This window comes from Fringilla coelebs (assembly GCF_963513975.1).
Source record: "Fringilla coelebs genome assembly, chromosome: 24".
In the NCBI taxonomy this organism is placed as follows: domain Eukaryota; kingdom Metazoa; phylum Chordata; class Aves; order Passeriformes; family Fringillidae; genus Fringilla; species Fringilla coelebs.
The window spans coordinates 6,197,438-6,211,920 of record NC_140050.1 but is presented as its reverse complement, the minus strand read 5'-3'; the positions used below and the strand labels follow the sequence as shown (position 1 = coordinate 6,211,920).

The 14,483-nt window shown below is 58.6% G+C and overlaps 1 protein-coding gene across 4 annotated transcripts in view; it reads left to right on the top strand.

Annotated features, from left to right (window-relative positions):
* The window catches only part of RFXANK (regulatory factor X associated ankyrin containing protein), a 62,344-nt gene that overhangs the window by 40,739 nt on the left and 7,122 nt on the right, over positions 1–14,483 (top strand). The window lies entirely within an intron of this gene.

Genomic DNA, 14,483 nt, shown 5'->3' with positions numbered 1-14,483 from the left:
AGTGTGCCTGGAGCTCTGGGCCTTTTAGTTTGCGGAACCCTAACCCTAACCCTAACCCTAACCCTAACCCTAACCCTAACCCTAGTCTGGGCAGGCAATCAGGCTAGGGTTAGGGCAGGTGCCAAGGAGAAAGCCCTCGAGGAGGCCAGGTTGTGGCAGTTTTGCGATGCCCCTGGGATGCCCTTTGCAGCTGCAGTGTGCCTGGAGCTCTGGGCCTTTTAGTTTGCGGAACCCTAACCCTAACCCTAACCCTAACCCTAACCCTAGGCTGGGCAGGCAATCAGGCTAGGGTTAGGGCAGGTGCCAAGGAGAAAGCCCTCGAGGAGGCCAGGTTGTGGCAGTTTTGCGATGCCCCTGGGATGCCCTTTGCAGCTGCAGTGTGCCCGGAGCTCTGGGCCTTTTAGTTTGCGGAACCCTAACCCTAACCCTAACCCTAACCCTAACCCTAACCCTAGGCTGGGCAGGCAATCAGGCTAGGGTTAGGGCAGGTGCCAAGGAGAAAGCCCTCGAGGAGGCCAGGTTGTGGCAGTTTTGCAATGCCCCTGGGATGCCCTTTGCAGCTGCAGTGTGCCCGCAGCTCTGGGCCTTTTAGTTTGCGGAACCCTAACCCTAACCCTAACCCTAACCCTAACCCTAGGCTGGGCAGGCAATCAGGCTAGGGTTAGGGCAGGTGCCAAGGAGAAAGCCCTCGAGGAGGCCAGGTTGTGGCAGTTTTGCGATGCCCATGGGATGCCCTTTGCAGCTGCAGTGTGCCCGGAGCTCTGGGCCTTTTAGTTTGTGGAACCCTAACCCTAACCCTAACCCTAACCCTAACCCTAACCCTAACCCTGGGCTGGGCAGGCAATCAGGCTAGGGTTAGGGCAGGTGCCAAGGAGAAAGCCCTCGAGGAGGCCAGGTTGTGGCAGTTTTGCGATGCCCATGGGATGCCCTTTGCAGCTGCAGTGTGCCCGGAGCTCTGGGCCTTTTAGTTTGCGGAACCCTAACCCTAACCCTAACCCTAACCCTAACCCTAGGCTGGGCAGGCAATCAGGCTAGGGTTAGGGCAGGTGCCAAGGAGAAAGCCCTCGAGGAGGCCAGGTTGTGGCAGTTTTGCGATGCCCCTGGGATGCCCTTTGCAGCTGCAGTGTGCCCGGAGCTCTGGGCCTTTTAGTTTGCGCAAGCCTAACCCTAACCCTAACCCTAACCCTAACCCTAACCCTAGGCTGGGCAGGCAATCAGGCTAGGGTTAGGGCAGGTGCCAAGGAGAAAGCCCTCGAGGAGGCCAGGTTGTGGCAGTTTTGCGATGCCCCTGGGATGCCCTTTGCAGCTGCAGTGTGCCCGGAGCTCTGGGCCTTTTAGTTTGCGGAACACTAACCCTAACCCTAACCCTAACCCTAACCATAGGCTGGGCAGGCAATCAGGCAAGGGTTAGGGCAGGTGCCAAGGAGAAAGCCCTCGAGGAGGCCAGGTTGTGGCAGTTTTGCGATGCCCCTGGGATGCCCTTTGCAGCTGCAGTGTGCCCGGAGCTCTGGGCCTTTTAGTTTGCAAAACCCTAACCCTAACCCTAACCCTAACCCTAACCCTAACCCTAGGCTGGGCAGGCAATCAGGCTAGGGTTAGGGCAGGTGCCAAGGAGAAAGCCCTCGAGGAGGCCAGGTTGTGGCAGTTTTGCGATGCCCCTGGGATGCCCTTTGCAGCTGCAGTGTGCCCGGAGCTCTGGGCCTTTTAGTTTGCGGAACCCTAACCCTAACCCTAACCCTAACCCTAACCCTAACCCTAGGCTGGGCAGGCAATCAGGCTAGGGTTAGGGCAGGTGCCAAGGAGAAAGCCCTCGAGGAGGCCAGGTTGTGGCAGTTTTGCGATGCCCCTGGGATGCCCTTTGCAGCTGCAGTGTGCCTGGAGCTCTGGGCCTTTTAGTTTGTGGAACCCTAACCCTAACCCTAACCCTAACCCTAACCCTAGGCTGGGCAGGCAATCAGGCTAGGGTTAGGGCAGGTGCCAAGGAGAAAGCCCTCGAGGAGGCTAGGTTGTGGCAGTTTTGCGATGCCCCTGGGATGCCCTTTGCAGCTGCAGTGTGCCCGGAGCTCTGGGCCTTTTAGTTTGCGGAACACTAACCCTAACACTAACCCTAACCCTAACCCTAACCCTAGGCTGGGCAGGCAATCAGGCTAGGGTTAGGGCAGGTGCCAAGGAGAAAGCCCTCGAGGAGGCCAGGTTGTGGCAGTTTTGCGATGCCCCTGGGATGCCCTTTGCAGCTGCAGTGTGCCCGGAGATCTGGGCCTTTTAGTTTGCGGAACCCTAACCCTAACCCTAACCCTAACCCTAACCCTAACCCTAACCCTAGGCTGGGCAGGCAATCAGGCTAGGGTTAGGGCAGGTGCCAAGGAGAAAGCCCTCGAGGAGGCCAGGTTGTGGCAGTTTTGCAATGCCCCTGGGATGCCCTTTGCAGCTGCAGTGTGCCCGCAGCTCTGGGCCTTTTAGTTTGCGGAACCCTAACCCTAACCCTAACCCTAACCCTAGGCTGGGCAGGCAATCAGGCTAGGGTTAGGGCAGGTGCCAAGGAGAAAGCCCTCGAGGAGGCCAGGTTGTGGCAGTTTTGCGATGCCCATGGGATGCCCTTTGCAGCTGCAGTGTGCCCGGAGCTCTGGGCCTTTTAGTTTGTGGAACCCTAACCCTAACCCTAACCCTAACCCTAACCCTAACCCTAACCCTAACCCTAGGCTGGGCAGGCAATCAGGCTAGGGTTAGGGCAGGTGCCAAGGAGAAAGCCCTCGAGGAGGCCAGGTTGGGGCAGTTTTGCGATGCCCCTGGGATGCCCTTTGCAGCTGCAGTGTGCCCGGAGCTCTGGGCCTTTTAGTTTGCGGAACCCTAACCCTAACCCTAACCCTAACCCTAACCCTAGGCTGGGCAGGCAATCAGGCTAGGGTTAGGGCAGGTGCCAAGGAGAAAGCCCTCGAGGAGGCCAGGTTGTGGCAGTTTTGCGATGCCCCTGGGATGCCCTTTGCAGCTGCAGTGTGCCCGCAGCTCTGGGCCTTTTAGTTTGCGCAAGCCTAACCCTAACCCTAACCCTAACCCTAACCCTAACCCTAGGCTGGGCAGGCAATCAGGCTAGGGTTAGGGCAGGTGCCAAGGAGAAAGCCCTCGAGGAGGCCAGGTTGTGGCAGTTTTGCGATGCCCCTGGGATGCCCTTTGCAGCTGCAGTGTGCCCGGAGCTCTGGGCCTTTTAGTTTGCGGAACCCTAACCCTAACCCTAACCCTAACCCTAACCCTAGGCTGGGCAGGCAATCAGGCTAGGGTTAGGGCAGGTGCCAAGGAGAAAGCCCTCGAGGAGGCCAGGTTGTGGCAGTTTTGCGATGCCCCTGGGATGCCCTTTGCAGCTGCAGTGTGCCCGGAGCTCTGGGCCTTTTAGTTTGCGGAACCCTAACCCTAACCCTAACCCTAACCCTAACCCTAACCCTAACCCTAGGCTGGGCAGGCAATCAGGCTAGGGTTAGGGCAGGTGCCAAGGAGAAAGCCCTCGAGGAGGCCAGGTTGTGGCAGTTTTGCGATGCCCATGGGATGCCCTTTGCAGCTGCAGTGTGCCCGGAGCTCTGGGCCTTTTAGTTTGCGGAACCCTAACCCTAACCCTAACCCTAACCCTAACCCTAACCCTAGGCTGGGCAGGCAATCAGGCTAGGGTTAGGGCAGGTGCCAAGGAGAAAGCCCTCAAGGAGGCCAGGTTGTGGCAGTTTTGCGATGCCCCTGGGATGCCCTTTGCAGCTGCAGTGTGCCCGGAGCTCTGGGCCTTTTAGTTTGTGGAACCCTAACCCTAACCCTAACCCTAACCCTAACCCTAGGCTGGGCAGGCAATCAGGCTAGGGTTAGGGCAGGTGCCAAGGAGAAAGCCCTCGAGGAGGCCAGGTTGTGGCAGTTTTGCGATGCCCCTGGGATGCCCTTTGCAGCTGCAGTGTGCCCGGAGCTCTGGGCCTTTTAGTTTGCGGAACCCTAACCCTAACCCTAACCCTAACCCTAACCCTAACCCTAGGCTGGGCAGGCAATCAGGCTAGGGTTAGGGCAGGTGCCAAGGAGAAAGCCCTCGAGGAGGCCAGGTTGTGGCAGTTTTGCGATGCCCCTGGGATGCCCTTTGCAGCTGCAGTGTGCCCGGAGCTCTGGGCCTTTTAGTTTGCGGAACACTAACCCTAACCCTAACCCTAACCCTAACCCTAACCCTAGGCTGGGCAGGCAATCAGGCTAGGGTTAGGGCAGGTGCTAAGGAGAAAGCCCTCGAGGAGGCCAGGTTGTGGCAGTTTTGCGATGCCCCTGGGATGCCCTTTGCAGCTGCAGTGTGCCCGGAGCTCTGGGCCTTTTAGTTTGCGGAACCCTAACCCTAACCCTAACCCTAACCCTAACCCTAGGCTGGGCAGGCAATCAGGCTAGGGTTAGGGCAGGTGCCAAGGAGAAAGCCCTCGAGGAGGCCAGGTTGTGGCAGTTTTGCAATGCCCCTGGGATGCCCTTTGCAGCTGCAGTGTGCCCGCAGCTCTGGGCCTTTTAGTTTGCGGAACCCTAACCCTAACCCTAACCCTAACCCTAGGCTGGGCAGGCAATCAGGCTAGGGTTAGGGCAGGTGCCAAGGAGAAAGCCCTCGAGGAGGCCAGGTTGTGGCAGTTTTGCGATGCCCCTGGGATGCCCTTTGCAGCTGCAGTGTGCCCGGAGCTCTGGGCCTTTTAGTTTGCGGAACCCTAACCCTAACCCTAACCCTAACCCTAACCCTAACCCTAGGCTGGGCAGGCAATCAGGCTAGGGTTAGGGCAGGTGCCAAGGAGAAAGCCCTCGAGGAGGCCAGGTTGTGGCAGTTTTGCGATGCCCCTGGGATGCCCTTTGCAGCTGCAGTGTGCCCGGAGCTCTGGGCCTTTTAGTTTGCGGAACCCTAACCCTAACCCTAACCCTAACCCTAACCCTAGGCTGGGCAGGCAATCAGGCTAGGGTTAGGGCAGGTGCCAAGGAGAAAGCCCTCGAGGAGGCCAGGTTGTGGCAGTTTTGCGATGCCCATGGGATGCCCTTTGCAGCTGCAGTGTGCCCGGAGCTCTGGGCCTTTTAGTTTGTGGAACCCTAACCCTAACCCTAACCCTAACCCTAGGCTGGGCAGGCAATCAGGCTAGAGTTAGGGCAGGTGCCAAGGAGAAAGCCCTCGAGGAGGCCAGGTTGTGGCAGTTTTGCGATGCCCCTGGGATGCCCTTTGCAGCTGCAGTGTGCCCGGAGCTCTGGGCCTTTTAGTTTGCGGAACCCTAACCCTAACCCTAACCCTAACCCTAACCCTAACCCTAGGCTGGGCAGGCAATCAGGCTAGGGTTAGGGCAGGTGCCAAGGAGAAAGCCCTCGAGGAGGCCAGGTTGTGGCAGTTTTGCGATGCCCATGGGATGCCCTTTGCAGCTGCAGTGTGCCCGGAGCTCTGGGCCTTTTAGTTTGCGGAACCCTAACCCTAACCCTAACCCTAACCCTAGGCTGGGCAGGCAATCAGGCTAGGGTTAGGGCAGGTGCCAAGGAGAAAGCCCTCGAGGAGGCCAGGTTGTGGCAGTTTTGCGATGCCCCTGGGATGCCCTTTGCAGCTGCAGTGTGCCCGGAGCTCTGGGCCTTTTAGTTTGCGGAACCCTAACCCTAACCCTAACCCTAACCCTAACCCTAACCCTAGGCTGGGCAGGCAATCAGGCTAGGGTTAGGGCAGGTGCCAAGGAGAAAGCCCTCGAAGAGGCCAGGTTGTGGCAGTTTTGCGATGCCCCTGGGATGCCCTTTGCAGCTGCAGTGTGCCCGGAGCTCTGGGCCTTTTAGTTTGCAGAACCCTAACCCTAACCCTAACCCTAACCCTAGGCTGGGCAGGCAATCAGGCTAGGGTTAGGGCAGGTGCCAAGGAGAAAGCCCTCGAGGAGGCCAGGTTGTGGCAGTTTTGCGATGCCCCTGGGATGCCCTTTGCAGCTGCAGTGTGCCCGGAGCTCTGGGCCTTTTAGTTTGCAAAACCCTAACCCTAACCCTAACCCTAACCCTAACCCTAACCCTAACCCTAGGCTGGGCAGGCAATCAGGCTAGGGTTAGGGCAGGTGCCAAGGAGAAAGCCCTCGAGGAGGCCAGGTTGTGGCAGTTTTGCGATGCCCCTGGGATGCCCTTTGCAGCTGCAGTGTGCCCGGAGCTCTGGGCCTTTTAGTTTGCAAAACCCTAACCCTAACCCTAACCCTAACCCTAACCCTAACCCTAACCCTAGGCTGGGCAGGCAATCAGGCTAGGGTTAGGGCAGGTGCCAAGGAGAAAGCCCTCGAGGAGGCCAGGTTGTGGCAGTTTTGCGATGCCCCTGGGATGCCCTTTGCAGCTGCAGTGTGCCCGGAGCTCTGGGCCTTTTAGTTTGCAAAACCCTTACCCTAACCCTAACCCTAACACTAACCCTAACCCTAGGCTGGGCAGGCAATCGGCCTAGGGTTAGGGCAGGTGCCAAGGAGAAAGCCCTCGAGGAGGCCAGGTTGTGGCAGTTTTGCGATGCCCCTGGGATGCCCTTTGCAGCTGCAGTGTGCCCGGAGCTCTGGGCCTTTTAGTTTGCGGAACCCTAACCCTAACCCTAACCCTAACCCTAACCCTAACCCTAGGCTGGGCAGGCAATCAGCCTAGGGTTAGGGCAGGTGCCAAGGAGAAAGCCCTCGAGGAGGCCAGGTTGTGGCAGTTTTGCGATGCCCCTGGGATGCCCTTTGCAGCTGCAGTGTGCCCGGAGCTCTGGGCCTTTTAGTTTGCGGAACCCTAACCCTAACCCTAACCCTAACCCTAACCCTAGGCTGGGCAGGCAATCAGGCTAGGGTTAGGGCAGGTGCCAAGGAGAAAGCCCTCGAGGAGGCCAGGTTGTGGCAGTTTTGCGATGCCCCTGGGATGCCCTTTGCAGCTGCAGTGTGCCCGCAGCTCTGGGCCTTTTAGTTTGCGTAACCCTAACCCTAACCCTAACCCTAACCCTAACCCTAACCCTAACCCTAGGCTGGGCAGGCAATCAGGCTAGGGTTAGGGCAGGTGCCAAGGAGAAAGCCCTCGAGGAGGCCAGGTTGTGGCAGTTTTGCGATGCCCCTGGGATGCCCTTTGCAGCTGCAGTGTGCCCGGAGCTCTGGGCCTTTTAGTTTGCGGAACCCTAACCCTAACCCTAACCCTAACCCTAACCCTAACCCTAGGCTGGGCAGGCAATCAGGCTAGGGTTAGGGCAGGTGCCAAGGAGAAAGCCCTCGAGGAGGCCAGGTTGTGGAAGTTTTGCGATGCCCCTGGGATGCCCTTTGCAGCTGCAGTGTGCCCGGAGCTCTGGGCCTTTTAGTTTGCGGAACCCTAACCCTAACCCTAACCCTAACCCTAACCCTAGGCTGGGCAGGCAATCAGGCTAGGGTTAGGGCAGGTGCCAAGGAGAAAGCCCTCGAGGAGGCCAGGTTGTGGCAGTTTTGCGATGCCCCTGGGATGCCCTTTGCAGCTGCAGTGTGCCCGGAGCTCTGGGCCTTTTAGTTTGCGGAACCCTAACCCTAACCCTAACCCTAACCCTAACCCTAACCCTAGGCTGGGCAGGCAATCAGGCTAGGGTTAGGGCAGGTGCCAAGGAGAAAGCCCTCGAGGAGGCCAGGTTGTGGCAGTTTTGCGATGCCCATGGGATGCCCTTTGCAGCTGCAGTGTGCCCGGAGCTCTGGGCCTTTTAGTTTGCGGAACCCTAACCCTAACCCTAACCCTAACCCTAACCCTAGGCTGGGCAGGCAATCAGGCTAGGGTTAGGGCAGGTGCCAAGGAGAAAGCCCTCGAGGAGGCCAGGTTGTGGCAGTTTTGCGATGCCCCTGGGATGCCCTTTGCAGCTGCAGTGTGCCTGGAGCTCTGGGCCTTTTAGTTTGCGGAACCCTAACCCTAACCCTAACCCTAACCCTAGGCTGGGCAGGCAATCAGCCTAGGGTTAGGGCAGGTGCCAAGGAGAAAGCCCTCGAGGAGGCCAGGTTGTGGCAGTTTTGCGATGCCCCTGGGATGCCCTTTGCAGCTGCAGTGTGCCCGGAGCTCTGGGCCTTTTAGTTTGCGGAACCCTAACCCTAACCCTAACCCTAACCCTAACCCTAACCCTAGGCTGGGCAGGCAATCAGGCTAGGGTTAGGGCAGTTGCCAAGGAGAAAGCCCTCGAGGAGGCCAGGTTGTGGCAGTTTTGCGATGCCCCTGGGATGCCCTTTGCAGCTGCAGTGTGCCCGGAGCTCTGGGCCTTTTAGTTTGCGGAACCCTAACCCTAACCCTAACCCTAACCCTAACCCTAACCCTAACCCTAACCCTAACCCTAGGCTGGGCAGGCAATCAGGCTAGGGTTAGGGCAGGTGCCAAGGAGAAAGCCCTCGAGGAGGCCAGGTTGTGGCAGTTTTGCGATGCCCCTGGGATGCCCTTTGCAGCTGCAGTGTGCCCGCAGCTCTGGGCCTTTTAGTTTGCGTAACCCTAACCCTAACCCTAACCCTAACCCTAACCCTAACCCTAGGCTGGGCAGGCAATCAGGCTAGGGTTAGGGCAGGTGCCAAGGAGAAAGCCCTCGAGGAGGCCAGGTTGTGGCAGTTTTGCGATGCCCCTGGGATGCCCTTTGCAGCTGCAGTGTGCCCGGAGCTCTGGGCCTTTTAGTTTGCGGAACCCTAACCCTAACCCTAACCCTAACCCTAACCCTAACCCTAACCCTAGGCTGGGCAGGCAATCAGGCTAGGGTTAGGGCAGGTGCCAAGGAGAAAGCCCTCGAGGAGGCCAGGTTGTGGCAGTTTTGCGATGCCCCTGGGATGCCCTTTGCAGCTGCAGTGTGCCCGAAGCTCTGGGCCTTTTAGTTTGCGGAACCCTAACCCTAACCCTAACCCTAACCCTAACCCTAGGCTGGGCAGGCAATCAGGCTAGGGTTAGGGCAGGTGCCAAGGAGAAAGCCCTCGAGGAGGCCAGGTTGTGGCAGTTTTGCGATGCCCATGGGATGCCCTTTGCAGCTGCAGTGTGCCCGGAGCTCTGGGCCTTTTAGTTTGCGGAACCCTAACCCTAACCCTAACCCTAACCCTAACCCTAGGCTGGGCAGGCAATCAGGCTAGGGTTAGGGCAGGTGCCAAGGAGAAAGCCCTCGAGGAGGCCAGGTTGTGGCAGTTTTGCGATGCCCCTGGGATGCCCTTTGCAGCTGCAGTGTGCCCGGAGCTCTGGGCCTTTTAGTTTGCGGAACCCTAACCCTAACCCTAACCCTAACCCTAACCCTAACCCTAACCCTAGGCTGGGCAGGCAATCAGGCTAGGGTTAGGGCAGGTGCCAAGGAGAAAGCCCTCAAGGAGGCCAGCTTGTGGCAGTTTTGCGATGCCCCTGGGATGCCCTTTGCAGCTGCAGTGTGCCCGGAGCTCTGGGCCTTTTAGTTTGCGCAACCCTAACCCTAACCCTAACCCTAACCCTAACCCTAACCCTAACCCTAACCCTAACCCTAGGCTGGGCAGGCAATCAGGCTAGGGTTAGGGCAGGTGCCAAGGAGAAAGCCCTCGAGGAGGCCAGGTTGTGGCAGTTTTGCGATGCCCCTGGGATGCCCTTTGCAGCTGCAGTGTGCCCGGAGCTCTGGGCCTTTTAGTTTGCGGAACCCTAACCCTAACCCTAACCCTAACCCTAACCCTAACCCTAGGCTGGGCAGGCAATCAGGCTAGGGTTAGGGCAGGTGCCAAGGAGAAAGCCCTCGAGGAGGCCAGGTTGTGGCAGTTTTGCAATGCCCCTGGGATGCCCTTTGCAGCTGCAGTGTGCCCGCAGCTCTGGGCCTTTTAGTTTGCGGAACCCTAACCCTAACCCTAACCCTAACCCTAACCCTAGGCTGGGCAGGCAATCAGGCTAGGGTTAGGGCAGGTGCCAAGGAGAAAGCCCTCGAGGAGGCCAGGTTGTGGCAGTTTTGCGATGCCCATGGGATGCCCTTTGCAGCTGCAGTGTGCCCGGAGCTCTGGGCCTTTTAGTTTGTGGAACCCTAACCCTAACCCTAACCCTAACCCTAACCCTAACCCTAACCCTAACCCTGGGCTGGGCAGGCAATCAGGCTAGGGTTAGGGCAGGTGCCAAGGAGAAAGCCCTCGAGGAGGCCAGGTTGTGGCAGTTTTGCGATGCCCATGGGATGCCCTTTGCAGCTGCAGTGTGCCCGGAGCTCTGGGCCTTTTAGTTTGCGGAACCCTAACCCTAACCCTAACCCTAACCCTAACCCTAGGCTGGGCAGGCAATCAGGCTAGGGTTAGGGCAGGTGCCAAGGAGAAAGCCCTCGAGGAGGCCAGCTTGTGGCAGTTTTGCGATGCCCCTGGGATGCCCTTTGCAGCTGCAGTGTGCCCGGAGCTCTGGGCCTTTTAGTTTGCGCAAGCCTAACCCTAACCCTAACCCTAACCCTAACCCTAGGCTGGGCAGGCAATCAGGCTAGGGTTAGGGCAGGTGCCAAGGAGAAAGCCCTCGAGGAGGCCAGGTTGTGGCAGTTTTGCGATGCCCCTGGGATGCCCTTTGCAGCTGCAGTGTGCCCGGAGCTCTGGGCCTTTTAGTTTGCGGAACACTAACCCTAACCCTAACCCTAACCCTAACCCTAGGCTGGGCAGGCAATCAGGCTAGGGTTAGGGCAGGTGCCAAGGAGAAAGCCCTCGAGGAGGCCAGGTTGTGGCAGTTTTGCGATGCCCCTGGGATGCCCTTTGCAGCTGCAGTGTGCCCGGAGCTCTGGGCCTTTTAGTTTGCGGAACCCTAACCCTAACCCTAACCCTAACCCTAACCCTAACCCTAGGCTGGGCAGGCAATCAGGCTAGGGTTAGGGCAGGTGCCAAGGAGAAAGCCCTCGAGGAGGCCAGGTTGTGGCAGTTTTGCGATGCCCCTGGGATGCCCTTTGCAGCTGCAGTGTGCCCGGAGCTCTGGGCCTTTTAGTTTGCGCAAGCCTAACCCTAACCCTAACCCTAACCCTAACCCTAACCCTAGGCTGGGCAGGCAATCAGGCTAGGGTTAGGGCAGGTGCCAAGGAGAAAGCCCTCGAGGAGGCCAGGTTGTGGCAGTTTTGCGATGCCCCTGGGATGCCCTTTGCAGCTGCAGTGTGCCCGGAGCTCTGGGCCTTTTAGTTTGCGGAACCCTAACCCTAACCCTAACCCTAACCCTAACCCTAACCCTAGGCTGGGCAGGCAATCAGGCTAGGGTTAGGGCAGGTGCCAAGGAGAAAGCCCTCGAGGAGGCCAGGTTGTGGCAGTTTTGCGATGCCCCTGGGATGCCCTTTGCAGCTGCAGTGTGCCCGGAGCTCTGGGCCTTTTAGTTTGCGGAACCCTAACCCTAACCCTAACCCTAACCCTAACCCTAACCCTAGGCTGGGCAGGCAATCAGGCTAGGGTTAGGGCAGGTGCCAAGGAGAAAGCCCTCGAGGAGGCCAGGTTGTGGCAGTTTTGCGATGCCCCTGGGATGCCCTTTGCAGCTGCAGTGTGCCTGGAGCTCTGGGCCTTTTAGTTTGTGGAACCCTAACCCTAACCCTAACCCTAACCCTAACCCTAGGCTGGGCAGGCAATCAGGCTAGGGTTAGGGCAGGTGCCAAGGAGAAAGCCCTCGAGGAGGCCAGGTTGTGGCAGTTTTGCGATGCCCCTGGGATGCCCTTTGCAGCTGCAGTGTGCCCGGAGCTCTGGGCCTTTTAGTTTGCGGAACACTAACCCTAACCCTAACCCTAACCCTAACCCTAGGCTGGGCAGGCAATCAGGCTAGGGTTAGGGCAGGTGCCAAGGAGAAAGCCCTCGAGGAGGCCAGGTTGTGGCAGTTTTGCGATGCCCCTGGGATGCCCTTTGCAGCTGCAGTGTGCCCGGAGATCTGGGCCTTTTAGTTTGCGGAACCCTAACCCTAACCCTAACCCTAACCCTAACCCTAACCCTAACCCTAGGCTGGGCAGGCAATCAGGCTAGGGTTAGGGCAGGTGCCAAGGAGAAAGCCCTCGAGGAGGCCAGGTTGTGGCAGTTTTGCAATGCCCCTGGGATGCCCTTTGCAGCTGCAGTGTGCCCGCAGCTCTGGGCCTTTTAGTTTGCGGAACCCTAACCCTAACCCTAACCCTAACCCTAGGCTGGGCAGGCAATCAGGCTAGGGTTAGGGCAGGTGCCAAGGAGAAAGCCCTCGAGGAGGCCAGGTTGTGGCAGTTTTGCGATGCCCATGGGATGCCCTTTGCAGCTGCAGTGTGCCCGGAGCTCTGGGCCTTTTAGTTTGCGGAACCCTAACCCTAACCCTAACCCTAACCCTAACCCTAGGCTGGGCAGGCAATCAGGCTAGGGTTAGGGCAGGTGCCAAGGAGAAAGCCCTCGAGGAGGCCAGGTTGTGGCAGTTTTGCGATGCCCCTGGGATGCCCTTTGCAGCTGCAGTGTGCCCGGAGCTCTGGGCCTTTTAGTTTGCGGAACCCTAACCCTAACCCTAACCCTAACCCTAGGCTGGGCAGGCAATCAGGCTAGGGTTAGGGCAGGTGCCAAGGAGAAAGCCCTCGAGGAGGCCAGGTTGTGGCAGTTTTGCGATGCCCCTGGGATGCCCTTTGCAGCTGCAGTGTGCCCGGAGCTCTGGGCCTTTTAGTTTGCGGAACCCTAACCCTAACCCTAACCCTAACCCTAACCCTAACCCTAGGCTGGGCAGGCAATCAGGCTAGGGTTAGGGCAGGTGCCAAGGAGAAAGCCCTCGAGGAGGCCAGGTTGTGGCAGTTTTGCGATGCCCCTGGGATGCCCTTTGCAGCTGCAGTGTGCCCGGAGCTCTGGGCCTTTTAGTTTGCGGAACCCTAACCCTAACCCTAACCCTAACCCTAACCCTAACCCTAGGCTGGGCAGGCAATCAGGCTAGGGTTAGGGCAGGTGCCAAGGAGAAAGCCCTCGAGGAGGCCAGGTTGTGGCAGTTTTGCGATGCCCCTGGGATGCCCTTTGCAGCTGCAGTGTGCCCGGAGCTCTGGGCCTTTTAGTTTGCAAAACCCTAACCCTAACCCTAACCCTAACCCTAACCCTAGGCTGGGCAGGCAATCAGGCTAGGGTTAGGGCAGGTGCCAAGGAGAAAGCCCTCGAGGAGGCCAGGTTGTGGCAGTTTTGCGATGCCCCTGGGATGCCCTTTGCAGCTGCAGTGTGCCTGGAGCTCTGGGCCTTTTAGTTTGCGGAACCCTAACCCTAACCCTAACCCTAACCCTAGGCTGGGCAGGCAATCAGCCTAGGGTTAGGGCAGGTGCCAAGGAGAAAGCCCTCGAGGAGGCCAGGTTGTGGCAGTTTTGCGATGCCCCTGGGATGCCCTTTGCAGCTGCAGTGTGCCCGGAGCTCTGGGCCTTTTAGTTTGCGGAACCCTAACCCTAACCCTAACCCTAACCCTAACCCTAACCCTAGGCTGGGCAGGCAATCAGGCTAGGGTTAGGGCAGTTGCCAAGGAGAAAGCCCTCGAGGAGGCCAGGTTGTGGCAGTTTTGCGATGCCCCTGGGATGCCCTTTGCAGCTGCAGTGTGCCCGGAGCTCTGGGCCTTTTAGTTTGCGGAACCCTAACCCTAACCCTAACCCTAACCCTAACCCTAACCCTAACCCTAGGCTGGGCAGGCAATCAGGCTAGGGTTAGGGCAGGTGCCAAGGAGAAAGCCCTCGAGGAGGCCAGGTTGTGGCAGTTTTGCGATGCCCCTGGGATGCCCTTTGCAGCTGCAGTGTGCCCGCAGCTCTGGGCCTTTTAGTTTGCGTAACCCTAACCCTAACCCTAACCCTAACCCTAACCCTAACCCTAGGCTGGGCAGGCAATCAGGCTAGGGTTAGGGCAGGTGCCAAGGAGAAAGCCCTCGAGGAGGCCAGGTTGTGGCAGTTTTGCGATGCCCCTGGGATGCCCTTTGCAGCTGCAGTGTGCCCGGAGCTCTGGGCCTTTTAGTTTGCGGAACCCTAACCCTAACCCTAACCCTAACCCTAACCCTAACCCTAACCCTAACCCTAACCCTAGGCTGGGCAGGCAATCAGGCTAGGGTTAGGGCAGGTGCCAAGGAGAAAGCCCTCGAGGAGGCCAGGTTGTGGCAGTTTTGCGATGCCCCTGGGATGCCCTTTGCAGCTGCAGTGTGCCCGGAGCTCTGGGCCTTTTAGTTTGCGGAACCCTAACCCTAACCCTAACCCTAACCCTAACCCTAACCCTAACCCTAGGCTGGGCAGGCAATCAGGCTAGGGTTAGGGCAGGTGCCAAGGAGAAAGCCCTCAAGGAGGCCAGCTTGTGGCAGTTTTGCGATGCCCCTGGGATGCCCTTTGCAGCTGCAGTGTGCCCGGAGCTCTGGGCCTTTTAGTTTGCGCAACCCTAACCCTAACCCTAACCCTAACCCTAACCCTAACCCTAACCCTAACCCTAACCCTAACCCTAGGCTGGGCAGGCAATCAGGCTAGGGTTAGGGCAGGTGCCAAGGAGAAAGCCCTCGAGGAGGCCAGGTTGTGGCAGTTTTGCGATGCCCATGGGATGCCCTTTGCAGCTGCAGTGTGCCCGGAGCTCTGGGCCTTTTAGTTTGCGGAACCCTAACCCTAACCCTAACCCTAACCCTAACCCTAACCCTAG